The sequence below is a fragment of the Balearica regulorum genome, chromosome 5 (assembly GCF_011004875.1).
Source record: "Balearica regulorum gibbericeps isolate bBalReg1 chromosome 5, bBalReg1.pri, whole genome shotgun sequence".
NCBI classification, from domain to species: Eukaryota; Metazoa; Chordata; class Aves; order Gruiformes; family Gruidae; genus Balearica; species Balearica regulorum.
Genome location: NC_046188.1, coordinates 22528187 through 22543418, shown reverse-complemented (window position 1 = coordinate 22543418; position 15232 = coordinate 22528187). Strand labels below are relative to the sequence as shown.

Genomic DNA, 15232 nt, shown 5'->3' with positions numbered 1-15232 from the left:
TTTTTTCCAAAACATGGCTGAAGCTAAATTCCTACTGTATTTAGTGACGATCATAAGAACTAAAGCCTACAGGCAGCTATGAATGGAGCCAAGTTGAGACGTTCAGAGGAAGAGGTGGCACCACATGATACCTGAGTCCATGCCACTTTAATGGAGTATTCTGCAGCTAAAGCCTGCAATGAAAAATTGCCATTGATCTTAGTCAATGTTCAGGGCCAAGTCTATGAAAGTCTATGCATAAGAAAGAAAATATATGATTTTTTTTAATGCTCTGAACTACATACAGACAATGATGTCAGTTTAATCCCACTTAGGAAAAAGAGTAGTGGCACACAGGATCCAGCCTCCCTGAGCAGATGGTGAAAACTATTGATGTAACATCTCCTTTCACAAATCTAGCAGAAAGATTATTTGAAGATGTTACTAAGGGAAGAAGAGTCCTCATAATACAAGGCAGTGTGGAGATTTTAGGCTCACAAGGAAGCTTTATGGAGCGTTTTTGGGGATATTCAGATGGTAGTCTGGAATTCCTATTCCATCCCGCACTGATTACAGAGAGCACCTAGGCTCCTGATGTATTTCAGCTAGGATATGAAAGTGAAAGGGGATGAATCCAAGCCATTATATTCAGCCAGGTAGGATTCAACGTGGCAAAATTTTTTCTTAAATTAATTTGCTAACTATCATCATTTGTTGTAGTTCTTAAATGCTACAGTAATGGGTTTAGAAAAGAATCTTATGTAGATAGATTATTTAGTCACTGGTGGAAATGAGATCTTGGAGAATAATTTGAAGTGAATAATTTATTGGAGGATTTTTGTCTTTTTCTCTGTTCTGAATTATCCATGAACATAACATTGTTCTGGAAGTTGTTAATGACTGTCATAGGGTGGGTCTTTGATTTATTCACAGTCACAGACCTGGTTAGAGCTGACAAATGTGCAAGGCAGCTTTCTTTCAGGATCTTTGGAGGAGCATTGAAGCTATTTAAGTGACGAGATAGAGGAAGAATTTGTAAGGTGCCACCCAAAGTAACACGCACATGTCCAGACTTTGGTGGTATGTAATGTTTGGCAAGTACTATGGCAAAGAGGTATGTTAGTAGGTCATGAATGTACCAGAAATTAAAGGCAAAGAAAAATATGTCCTTGTGGAGGGATAGAATTTCTGCCTTAACTTAGAGAGCAGACTTAGAAGTTGTGAGAAACAAAATTGTATGCTCTTCCTCTTTTAAGTTTGGAAGCATAGGAGTGGAGTAAAGAAATAGGTCTGTACTAAACAATATCATTGACTTGTTTTCTATTTTTTTCATGGGAATAGGAATGACCTAGCAGAACTCCAAAATACATTATTTGAAACAAGTAAGACAATATTTTCTCAGATGTAATTTTCCAGTAATTATTGTTCTAGGTTCTTCAAAGAGAACTAAACTGCTCGAAGATTTAATTTCTTCCCTTTAAGCTATTTGGTAAATTATTTTAAATGCTGTTTTCAGATGTTAGGTTATTATTTTTTTTTTTATTTATTTTGGCTGGATTAGCAGTGATTTTAGAATCTGTTTCTTGGTGGAAATACTCAGGAATTTTTTATTCTGATTTGTATTCTGTAAGCATTTATCTTCATTTAAAATTCTCTATTTGCATGAAGATTTCTTCCAGTAAACTAATTTCCTAGAATATTTGCAGGAGTCAAATGCAACAGGGTCATGAAAAGAGTCCAAATAAGTTAACTTAAAAATGAAAACAAATCAGCAAATGCCTGGCCTTGTTTTCCCTGTGCTGATGAAGTTGCTAAATGAGAACAAGGCTAGTAGTGATCAATACAGTAATTGCTAGACCCATCGTGCTCATTGTGATGAACTGCTGTTTATCTGCATTTTCACTGACCTTTGTTTATGGTCCTTCTGGCAGTTTACAATTGATATGAAAGTGCTTCTAATCCAGAGCAATTGAAATGAATCTCTCCTGCAAGCTTTCATAAGCCACTGTAACAAATGCCACTCTTTTATAAGCTTGAGAATATATTGCAATACATCTATTACATTCTTTTCATCTATTAATTTCTGCTAATTTGGATAATTGTTTATTTCTTGTATAGTGATTTTAAAAAATTAAAGATCTACACAGAGCACTGTTTTATTGGGTTGGACCCATTACATCTTTGCAGTGGCATAATTCAGACAAAGAAATTTACTTAAGAATAATTTTTTATAAGTATAAACTTGTATACAATTTTACCTGTGAAAATACAACTATTAAAAAAACCCCACCAAGATCTAGTCCTGAATTAAAAGCAGTCAAGGTAAGTTTGGATTCAGAGATGAGAATTTCTTTCTTTTCAGGATTTTATAGATTTAGTTCACCATTAATATATATGATGAACAAAAGAGGAACTGAAAAATTACCTGGATAAGCCTATGAAGCCCATGATAGATGCTAGTCTGGGAAATAACCAAATGCTGTGTGAGACAAGTACGAAGAGAAGTAGGAAGGGTTTACTCTGCACAGAAAAGACACATGCATTACACACAAGCCCATGTGGTCTATAAAATTTAGGTTGGTTTTTTTTTTTTTTAATTTTTCAACTGCCACTTTGGGCACCTTTCTCCATGAGCTGTGAAATTGCATGTTTTTTACTCATTCTGGGAAAATTGGTCTTCCTCTTTTCTTTTCAGTGTTTCTCCAGCACAAAAGAAAAGCTATCCATTGTATAAAAGGCTTTTTTGAAGTTTTGTGTTATTTTGAAGAACAAGCTATAGTGCTCACTGTAATGTACTTTTAACAATGCAGAAAATAATCATTTTTGTACCCTTATCCTCTGGAATAAAACAAAGCTCTTTTTGAGAATCCCTGTGAGCTGGTGAGTTCACCTTCATTTACTATTTCCCTTTCTTTCACATTTCTCGGCAAAATCCAGAAGTGTCTCCACAAGGTTTTATCTGTATGGTTTGCTTTATTTTTTCTTCTTTTTTAGAAAGTAGGTTATAGTCATAAACATAGTCTCCAGACATTCCTGTTGTCAGGTTTCTGGCTCCATGTATGCCTGGTCAGTTCCTAAACCTCTCTCCCCACAGCTTACGATGAGGTGGCTGGTTTTAAAACCACTGATATGCTGCATATGTTCAGAATGCATAAATGGCTTTTCTTTGCAAAGAACAGCTATTTTATGGTATATTAAAAAGCTCTTTTGTGTGCAAATACTGTTTCCCATGCTAAACTCTGGCTCATGTACTGGTTAAAAAATTGTGCTTTATTTTCGGTACTGAATCTCATAGAATTTGATTCAACCAAGTTGTGGGATGTAGGCTGTCCATTTTCATTCAGAGCATCTTCCCCATTGCCTAGTTCCCCTAACCTGTAGTCTGTGAAGAAAGGTGTCCTGTCCCATCTTCCTCCCATTCATTTAATGTCTGAAGAAGACCCTTCTTTAGATTGGGCCATCTTCAAATTATAGTAATGTCTATTTTTATACTATGCTGAAAAAAAGAACCAGATCCAATTAGCAACAAAAAGTTGGCTGTGAATATAAACTTGACACCAATCTTACAGCTCATCCTTTTTCCGTTCCTCCAGTCCCTGTTAATTCTTGAATGTCAGTTATTTTTTACAGTTGTAGGAGCCTAGACCATCCTATCCTGTTCCTATAAATGCCACGGAACAGCTTTACCCAGTCAGATCAACAGCAGTCTTTCACTTTTACTCTTTGAGCTGAAATCCTGCAGGCTAGATGTTGTTTAACATATTTCATTCTCATTTTAAATGCTTTGGCAGAGGATTTCACATCAGCCTTTTTCCACAAAGGAGTTCAAAAATATGCAGAGAAGAAGCCAAATGTTTCAAAAAGAACAAAACCAATAGTGCATCAAGAAGGGCCTCTGCTTTATTTTTTTAAGGCACCATACCTAAAATTTTTTAGGTACTCCTGTGCTGCTACCTATCCAGGAAGCCAAATTTGCTTAGAATCAAGAAAAGAAAACAGGTATCTTCCACTTTACTGAACAGGACACTTGAATCAGTCTTTGAAGTAAGTTTAGGTCTTATTTGTTCCTGTTTGGCTCTTTTCCCAGCCTTCAGGACTCACAACAGCAGGCTTTAATTTCCAGACTACGTCTCACACTGAATGGACTCATATGTTTATTCTTCCATTTGGTGGGAGAGAAAGCAGCATTAGTCACGTGTCTGCTCAGCTGGAAAAAAAGAAAAGGGAAGGAGGAAGTCTGAGGTTATTCATTGTAAAGGCAATTCATTTCCTAAATTTGCTACTTTCTTCACCTCCAGCAAATGCGGGGTTTAGATTGTTTTTTTGCTTTCCTAACTGAGAAAGCATGGACCATCCATGTCTCTCCCTCATCCTGTAGGTAGTAGCACCTAATTTCCTTCATTATCTCTTATATTACAGCCAGCGGTTAATCCTGCCAAGCACAACTGAAAACCTTGCTAGCTGGGTTCCCAGCTTCAGCATTTTGTGGAACAATAATTAATGTTTGCTGGGGGAAGCAGGCCAGGAATTGTGGAGTTCCTCATGTGAGCTTTTATTAGTATCATCACTCACACATTGTAATGAAGCAAAAATGATTCTTCTTGGAAATTGTTCCCAGTGAGATCACAATTATTAAATACCATCATTGCTTATAATAATTAAACTTTTATTATCTAGGTTCCAACCCTGTCAATTTGGTCTCCCCTGAGAGCTTGTTGTTTGTAAGCTGAAAGCTGTGGGGGGACGTGTTATGAATAATGCCATTTTCAAACATATATTGTGATGAAGAAACAGCAGGGCTTCTAATTGGGAGTGATGAATTTCCTCGTGATGGACATGCAGTGGAGACACTGATGATTTGAAAGATGCAATGAAAGTTGGTTCCTTTGTGATACACATATCTTTATTCAAACAGTGCTGAGTGTAATGAGATGGGCCAGCTTAAATGAACTCATGGACTAAGTTTAACAAAGAAGAATAATCTGGAGCTTAATCAGGGATGGGTGAAGAAAGGCCCTGGAACCTGGAGGGTAAAGTTTTGCAGGAACCACAGGCAAAGGAATTGGGCTAGTAACTCAATAAGGATCTATGTTTGGCTTTTGCTTGGACTACTAAAAAAATAGGTGAAAAATGTTATTTGCCATATTCAGGAAATAACCTTTTACAGATCCCCAAGATTAGATCAGCAATGGATTCCACCATCAAAGTAAAATTGTATGGACTTAGCAGAGGAATCTGCTTTAAGAGGAAACAGAAGTAGTTGGGTCACTAACACAGCATTTGTGGCTGTGGGTTAGAATATTTGATAGAGCTGTTAGGAGTCCTGGGAGACATGTAGACGCAAGATCTGTAGAAGAACACTGAAGTGCACTATCAAGTCTATGGGAAATATAGAGTATCTGCTTACATAAGAATAAAATACAGGTTCACTGAAACCAGGAACTGACTCATGATCACTGATTTCAGTCTCTCACTGTAACATACACTGTCAACCTAGAACAGTAGAGAAAGTCTTCCAGACGAAAACATCAAAGTGTTGCTTTTGTAACATAGAAGTAAAACTGCAGTTTCTAAAATCTGACATAATGAGGTTGATAACATTGAAATGGAAACATTAAAATAATATTGAACACGTGTCAGGATGGATTTACAAACTCTTCTGTTTCTGTTCTGTGTGCCAAAATGCAATACTAAACTCATAAATATCTAGGAATGAATCTTTTAGAGAGAAAAACAAACACTGATTTCATCAGTTATCATGGCTAAGCTGCAAAATATAAACAACCAGCCAACATTGTTAAAGGAAGATTCTAACATATGTTCCTTTTCTTATTGTTACTCACTACTTACATTATTGTAAAACTCATGTCCTAAGTTCCACTGCGTCACCTTGTACAGACCCATCTGAAAACATGGACCTTGCCTCCAAGCAGTTAAAGATCCCAGACCTTGCCTCTTCATTTCATATAGGTGAATTCATTAATTTCAATGGAATTCCATGCAGAGCTCTGTTTGCAGAGAACAAGTTGAAGAATCAGGACCTAATTTAAGAGAAAACACGAGGAGTAGATATGAAAACCAAGGAGGGGGAAAAGAGCTAGTAATGAAAGTAATATAGTTTTAAATTTCCATAACACAGCTGTGTTAGCTGTACACAGTGGAAAAATTTAGGTTCTGCTGGAGCACAAAAGATTATCACCACAAAATACTCAAAGATGGTATCTTTCACGTCTTATATTTTCCTCTCGGGATTTCTCGTGCAGTTGTCTCTTAAATATCTAGGATCACTAAAATAAGAAGCCAAGTACTTCTTGCTAAGCTTTGTTGAATTGTTCTGCTGGGAAAAGAAGGGCACCTCTAGAGCATTGATTTGACCCTAACTTGGGTGTGAAAGAGGACTTATCTGTATATTGCATCCAAGATGATCAAAGTGATGTGAGACAGATGTACTTATAAGGTTTTCACATTTAGTTAGACACAAGGGGAGAGTGGTATCCTACTTGAGATTTGGGAGTTGGGGATAAAAAGACATGTATTTGATGGATGGACCACTCAGTGGATAAGGAATTGATTGGGTGGTCACACTCAAAGAGTTGTGGTCAACTGCTCAATGTCCAAGTGGAGATCAGTGACAAATGGGGTTCCTCAGGGGTCGGCATTGGGAGCAGCACTGTTTAACATCTTTGCCAGTGATATGAACAGTGGGATTGAGTGCAACTCAACAAGTCTGCTGATAACACCAAGCTGCCTGGTGCAGTTGACATGTCGGAGGGAAGGGATGCCAACTGGGAGGACCTTTGCAGGCTTGAGAGGTAGGCACATGTGAAGTTCAACAAGGCCGAGTGCAAGGTCCTGCACATGGGTTGGGGTAATCCCAAGCACAAAAATAGGCCGGGTGCAGAATGGAATTATTGATTAAGAACAGCCCTGGGGAGAAGGACTTGGGTGAAATAGTGATGCATAGGACCGTTATTAAAGCCAGTACCATTTGGCAACTAACCTCCATGCCCTATCAATTTCAGACAAGGTATGTCCATCTTCAGTAAGTCCTGAGGTCACATAAAACATCAGAACTAATCTTTTTAGATATGAAGGAAGTCTTTCTAATTCAGGTTACTGAATTTATTTCAACTTAGAGCTGGTCTTAGGGAACATTAAATTCAGCTGTTTGTATATTTTAACAGGTCTGACTGTAATGCTGCTAAAACACTTCCTCCATCACCATTACCACAGCGACTTAAAAATCTCTTTCATTGCTCTCAAATCATCTTTGTTTTGAGATAGTTTCTACAAGAGATGCCATAATCAGAAGATACAGCAACAGGACTTTTCTTTATTTCTGTAAGGTTCTCATGTTTGAAGTGTATGTTTTAAAGGAGCTTGGACTACCTAGGAGCTTTGCTCTCCTTTGTGTATCAATAAAGAACCTCCACGGTACTGTCAGCAGAGCTGTTTTTGTCAACACAAATTTCTGCTTAGAAAGAAAAGTACTTTTAAATAAGAAGTGGTGGGAAGATAAGAAGAAAATTTGTCTCTAGTTTCTTTCCCAAAAGGCAAATAATACAGTAAGACTATGACAGTTTCTGCCTGATTCTTGCAGCACTAAAAAAAAAATCTCCCAAGATCATTAAATGACTTTTAAAAGTGATTAGAGAGGCAGCATTTAGCTTCATTCTCTGCTCATAGTGAAAGAACTCTGTTCAAGGCCGACTTCATGCAGCGGACAAGACATATGGCGAAACATACTGAAATAAATGCATCTAATTACTTTATTATTAAAATTTTACTGTTCTATAGTAAAAAAACCCAAAAAAAACCACAAACCCAAAAAGGCCCAACAAAACAAACAAAGAAGCAAAAAGCCAGAATCAAATAGTTAATAGAAAGAAACTCAGGTTAACTTCCAGAGGTGTCTTTTCAGATCTCAGGCTAAATCATTGTAGTAAACAAACAGCAGGAAGAGACTAAGAGTTGGAAAATGTGTGCAGCTTTATTCCTAGATATAGGGAACTTATTGTAAAACACAGAAGCATTTGAAGTTAATTAAAATCATTAATAACATAATTAATGTTATTTTGAATGTGTCTATCACTAAACATTAATTATCTTGTAGCCACTGGAACAACATAATGATAGCATCATTCTTACTGATTAGCGTAATGCTGGATTCCTTTGCTAGAATTTGAATGTTACCAAATGAAGATAAATGGGGTACCAGACTATATATTTACTCAACAAAAGCAAGTCTGTGTTACTTAGCTTAAGAGGTCTTGAGAACAAAACCTCCTGGTGAAGAAGTTTAGTTGCTGGCCCTGTGCTCATTAATTTAGTCTGGCAAATGGCCCATGTTAAGTGAGGAAGGGAATGAAAACAATAACAGAAAGAATTAATGACTTAGGTCTGACTACCTTTTATAGTCCTAAGTCCTAGATAGACAGGTAAGGAAAAACAGGAATCCTCAAAACTAGAAATATTGGTATTATCATTTTCTGTGTACAATGGGACTTCCTTTTCTAACCTTCCCTCTGCCTCAGAAAGGCAGCAAATTTGTATGATAAAGTTGCATGTCTTTAGCATTTAACTTCTTTCATGGAGGATCTCAGAATTTGAATGAGCCTCACACTCACAGTACCCAAGCATTTCTACCTGCAGTAAGGGTCTCTCTCTAGAAATACGACAGCCAGGCTTTAAAATTACTCTCCCAAGTACCAGCATGTGTGTACAGGACCATGCAGGATACCAGGAGTGCATCACCTTTGATCCTGGCCTTAGTTCACAGGTGAACCCACTTATGGTAAATATCTCAGCCCCTTGTTGACTGCCAAGCGGTCTGGCAGTCAACCTCATTACCTGCAACCAGCTGATTTCCCTTGGAGAAAAGAGACCTGCCACAGATGGGAGATTAAAGCCTGGCTTATCTTTATATGGCCAAAGTGGCCTATTCCTGAAAGAATTCAATATGGATGTGAATTGCTTTCCCTTTAAAATACTGAGCTTATCTTTGTGATCCAGAGGTAATGAAAGCAGCTTTCTTTTTAGTGATTATTTTGCAAGGGAGTGAGGCAGGTTTGTGTGGGGTCTTGTAAAGAAAGCTGCAGAATGAGATAAATATCGCTCACTTAATTATTCTGTCTACCAGGGTCTTTGTGCAGAACCTGAGAATTTGTGGTTACTTAAGCTCTCCAGAATTACTTGGCTTTACCTAGAGATCCAGGTCCTCCTAACTCCCATATTCAGCTCCCAGTACAAGCCTATTATGTACAGCTGCTAGAACCAGGGAGTGGCGAGGGGCTTATATTTACCACTTTTGTGAGGAACTGTGTAAGATTCAGTTCATATCAGTTATCTTAGAAATGGGGAAGCTAACAAAGTTTTCACAAATTGTGATAGAGAGAAATGCAAATGACATTAAACAGTCAAAAAACTGAATGCATTAACCTTGAAATAAGACCAAACTGCTCAGTGCATTTGTAGAAGCCTGTGACATAGCATTGTCTGCAGTGTGTAGATATAGAACCTGATAGTTTATAAGCAGGTGTTTGTAGGTATGTAAATAAAAAAATAAATAAACTGTATGTTGTGCACTAGTAAGATGTGTTCCTGTAAGAACTGTGGGATTTGTTACCCTTCCTGTCTAAGAGGAAATGCAAATCTCCTTCATGTTTTAATTTGTATTATGTTAATTCATAGTGGTGCTTTTTTTTTTTTTACCATTTGCTCCTTGGTCTTGCCCCTCATTCCTCTCATTCCTTTATCTATCTGGCAGCAGCAGTAGGTAGCAAAGTGACAAAAAGAACTGTTGCTCTAGAGCTTTATCTATGACTCATGAGAAATATATGCATCACTCAGATGTTTTCTACCTTTTGTGACTTATGTACTCTCTCGTCTCCATGGGATGCATTTAGGATCCCATTGGAAGCAATTAGATATGAAATATCAACATATATTTATTAAATAGGCACTGTTTTCATTGTTCCCTCAAGTGTGATTTAGCAGCACTACAAACTCAAGACTTCATGTAATGTATATCCTTTCATTGTTCAAACAAAAGAAAAATAAACACACACAGCAGGTACAGATTGTATATTGCTGTTGAGCTTCTCTGTCAGTGGCAAACTAATGAGAGAGAATATGATAGTCTGACGGGAGGTATTGCCCTTTGATGGGGCTGGAGTTGTACATGAAGTGGATTCTTGGAGAGGTTTGTTTGTTTGTTTGTTTTCCGTTTGTTTTGTTTTGGGTTTTTTTGTTTGTTTGTTTAACTCCAGCTATCTGTGCAGACCCGACCATCTGAGTAATTGCCATGCGGAAAATTTCCACCCTGTATGTTCAGCTGCCTGGTTTCACTATAACCTCTCTGCCAAACATCAGCCCAGCCCGTCAGTCACAGCTTCTAGGGGTAATGATGAGCAGAGACTGAAACTGATAGTTCAGATGGAGATGGAGGCCAATTTGATGCTTTCCTATATATTTGCAAAGTGGCACAAACCTTTGTTCTACATTGTGGGCCAGCAAACAGTAGTGAGGTATTTGCCAAAATGCCACAAATCTAGATTGAGAAATATTATGATATAATCGTCAATAACAGATACTACATTCTTTCCTTAATAATGTGATTGAACCGGAAGTAGCTGGATTTTATTGACAATGCATAAATATCCATATCTATCTATATTCAGAGAATCAGAAATCACTGTGATGGGAATGTTTGAAAGACTGACAAGTCAGGACAATTTTAAACTTTAAGACTAAAATTTACTAAAATTGGTCATTAACAGCACACTTTGTGCTAATAGTTAAATCTCACACAATATTGATTATCACTATGCAGACAAAATTGTTAACTCTTATCTTCTAGATTAGCTATGAGTACCCAGTGTCATGGGGCTGATCCCGTACAGTTAGCATTGATGGCTGTGGCCTGGGTGGCTCCTAGTTGAAGAGGAAGGTGACCAGCTCAGTGTGAGAGCTCATCTATGACACTAGTCAAAACTGAAATGTAAATGCCTTCTTTCATCTTTTTCTTTCCCCGATATTTTAATGCTATTGCCTCCTCACAAGCAGGGGGTTCCTCTCTGCTCTTGCTTCTGCTTGTACTGTTTTCTTCCGTCCTGTCAGACATCCTTGTGTATTCTGGAGGATGTTCTGCCTATTTGTAGTCATTTATCTTAGCCCCTGTATGTCAACTTTTTGTTACGTGGATGGCTCCTAGTGCAACTACACCCCTCCTTGTCCCTTTAGTAAAATGCTTATGCGTCGTGTCTGATATTGTCACCACAGTGTTACTAAATACATGCATACTATTGGTCATTACACTATTTTGTTCAAGGCAAGTTGATATTAATAATATCCTGTTTAATACATTTTGAATTCACAGGTGTGGCATATCTCTGTTTTGGCTGCAGTCTGGTTTAGATGTGACTTTCTTTTGACATTCATTCATTTCATATGAGTATACCTCTGCTGAGTATGGTTATGTGTAGTTTTGCATTGGGTTTTTTTATATTTTTTTCCCCCACCCATGGCTCAGAACTTTTACCTATAGAATTAAACCATGCTCGTAGTTTGAAAAATGTCCTGGTTTTCACTGATAGATTTGCACTGTTAGGTTTGCCTTTTGTGGAGAGAAGTATTTAAACTCTCTCCACTTGTTCATCCATACTTAAGGTTGCAGCAGAAACTAAAATTTCTGTTCGGCTAAATATACTGTTAGGCATTCAGATCTCTCAAAATTGCTGCAGCTCTCATTGGCTTGTGTGTACTTAGTAACTCAGTCCATACTAAAGATATCACGTAATTTTTACAGGAATATCATAAGAAGAAACACACTGCCACAATTACATCTAGGATTATATTTCAACAGCCATGAAGAATGGGATTTAGTTTTCTCAAAGGCTGGTTAAACACAATTGGACTTTGCAGACCTTGTTTCCCAAAAGCATAAAATATTTTCATTTGGTAGACATGTTGTATGGTAACCTACCTTGCAAGAAATAAGGTACATGCGTGTTTCTGAATCAGGTAAAAATGTAAAATGAAGTCCTTTATTATTTCACTTCTACTTGTACTTATTTCTCACCAAAGATTAGGAACAGATGATTGTCTTTCATATTGGTGAGCGGTCAATAGTGGAATCGAAAAGAGATCTCTCTGGAAAAGGTGCTGTTCAACACATACTTAAATATTAAGAAGTTGATAACTACGGAAGTGACAGTATCTGCTGACAATATAAATTATTCAATAATTAATATCCAGGGTAGAAAAGATATGAACTGTGAAGAAAGGCAGATGTATCTTAGCTACTGAGTTAAAAAGACAACAAATAGCAAATGAAATTCTATATAGGTATATAAAGTGATGTAATAAGGAAAAAACCCCTTACTTAACATTTCAAGTGTTGGTCTCAATAAGTTAAACACTATTACTCAGTAATGGGATCTTGGGATTTTAATAGATGGTTCTCCAGAAACATCAGCTCAGTGTGTTCAAAAAACCAATCAGAGTTTAAGAAACTATTAGGAAAGAAATAGAGGAAAACAAAACAAAATGAAGAACATCATTATGCTGCTCAATAGCCCTGTGGTGCAACTGAATCTTAAATACCTTATGTGCATTTCTGGTCTTCCCTTATCCACATTGAAAAGAAGGGTGCAACTGGGAAAAGTACAGAGATTAAAGGTTGCATTGAGAGAATTAAGGGAGAATTAAAGGTAGATAACAACTCTTCTATCAGGAATAACTGAATGAGCTACCACTCACAACTTTAAAGAATGCTACTATGCAGACCATTTTCTTAATCTGCAATAATAATTTCCAAAATCTGACTTTTAACACAGCTAGATGGACATTTTCCTTCTTGTTGTTTACCCCCTTTGCATCACTTTGTCAGGAAACTGAGTTTTCTGTTGAAGAAAATAGACATCCTGCTCTGAATCATAGTATCAAAGGGCTAGAAAAGACCATAGGGGTCATCCTATGCAGTATTTCTTAAGTACTGGGAATTTAGCTTTATGCTTTGGAAAGAAAATTAGATGCCCTGTGCATCATTTACTGCTGACTAATCCATATTGTCCTTTAACCCTTTGCTTATTATCAACTACGTACTCAGGGCTTTTAGCTTCATTTTGAAAAATTTCCTGGGAGTCAGAATTGAGCTAACTGATCTATAAATCCCTGGCCTCCTACTTTTTTGCCATTTAAAAAGCCCAAACCAACTGAATTTGCCATTTTCTAGGGTTCTGAGAGTTCACACATCCTTCAAGATTTTGCACAGATAATTGGTAATTGTTTAGAGATCTCACTGATATATCTTTGCAACAATTGCTCACCCCAACTGATATGAAAATTTCTAACATATCTCACTGCTATCTAAACTGTTCCTGTGCACATTTGAGATACTACCCTTTTATCATGGATATAGTGACAAATACCTTGTTAGAACTATACATGGGAATAAGTCATTAAAAACTCTCTGCAGAGTAAGTGAACCAACCCCTTTGTAGGTCTTCCTCTTAATACTAATGCACTTACAGAAGGATTTCTCATTACTGTTAGTGTTTCTTGTTAGTAACACTGATCAGCTGTTTTGACCTTTCCAAATTTGCCCCTACATGGTTCTGCTACAATTTTGTACTCTTCCTTTTAACCTCATCAGCAAAGTACTTTTAGTTTTTTTCAGGAGTTTGTGTTATGATTTCAGTGTCTTACTTGCAGTGAGAGAAATTTATTGTCCAACTGTGGCGTCACTATTTTTTCTTTATAGAACATCCAGCTCTCCTTAACTCTTTCTTCTCAGACCAAGCTCCTTATGAAAGCTTATCTACTAGTCATGTAGTTTAGTAAAGTGCATTTTCCTGAAGGGCATGACATTTTTTAATTGTTATTTATTTCATTTTAAAAATCACAAATATTGTGATTTCATTGCCACTCTGAGCTACCTTCTAAGAATGGTATTCTCAGCCAGTTCGTTCCTCCTGGTTCAAGTAAAACATACAAAACTGTCGTGGTTTAACCCCAGCCGAAGGAGGAGAATGGAAAAAAACCTCGTGGGTTGAGATAAAGACAGTTCAATTGGATAACAAGGGAAGAGAATAATTATAACAACAACAGTAATAACAACAATGATAAAGCAGGTGATGCACAAATGCAATTGCTCACCACATGCAGGAAAAAACCCAAACCCAGTTGCCCAGTCTGTTTCCGAGCAGCGATCCCACCTCTCAGCTACCTTCCCCAGTTCTATCCAGAGCACGATGTTCTGTGTTGGGAATATCCCTCTGGCCAGTCTGGGCCAGCTATCCTGGCTGTGCTCTCCCAGCTTCTTGTGCACCTGGTAGGGTGTGAGAAGCTGAAAAGTCCTTGACTTAGTGCAGACACTACAACTACCTAGAAACAACTAAAAACATCTGTGTGTTATCAACATAATTCTCATACTAAATCCAAAACACAACACTATCCCAGCTGCTAGAAAGAAAATTTACTCTATCATCTCAGCCAAAACAAGGACAAAACCATTTTCTTTTCTACCTCTAAATCAAGTGCTGTCAATGGATTCTAAGAGCTTGCTGGAGAAGACTGAATTCATCTCTATTCCTGGAATTGTCTGCACAGCTAATACCCCTCATTTTCATGAGCTTTTGTTCTCTGGATGAATCTGCTAATTCCTTTATCCACATGATCTTGGTTTGGTGGTTATGTTAGACCTACAGAATCATAGACGTGCACAGCTTTTTGTATTTTCATTAGTGCTCAGTTTTTCAGCAGAGATGTCTTCATTTAACGTGTTGACCTAGAGCAAATGAATGCATTAGTGACGATCATCCTTTATTCCCTTGCCTGCATTTCTTGAACGAAGTTTTTCAATTTGTATTAGTTTCCCAGTCATATGGATTATCCCATCAAGTCTCTGTTATACCAACTAGATCATAAACTTCCCATATATTGAGAATATCCCTTTATGCTTATTTTGCACATTTCTTGGCTGAATATTCACATACTTTAGAGGTTTAGTATCTGTTATCATCTTCCTTGTTCCTCTTCTGATGCCACTGTGAACACCACTTTACTCTTTTTTTTTTTCCCCCCTGCCTCACAGATGTTCTTTGGGATTGTCATGGATAAACTGCATATTCTTCTCCTGTTGATCTGATCATAGCAAATAAAAGCAAGAGAGCAAACACAATCTGATAAGACTTCTGACAAAACCTCAAGCTATTTCGAGTACAGAGACATGGTGAAATATACCGAAGCTGAG

General features: G+C 37.4%; 1 long non-coding RNA gene across 1 annotated transcript in view; it reads left to right on the top strand.

Annotated features, from left to right (window-relative positions):
• Positions 1–462: 462 nt before the first annotated feature.
• Positions 463–15232, top strand: part of LOC142601909 (uncharacterized) — a 96537-nt gene continuing 81767 nt past the window's right edge. Inside the window, exon 1 of the long non-coding RNA XR_012835482.1 lies at positions 463–635. This is a non-coding gene — a long non-coding RNA (uncharacterized LOC142601909). The remainder of the gene's footprint in view (positions 636–15232) is intronic.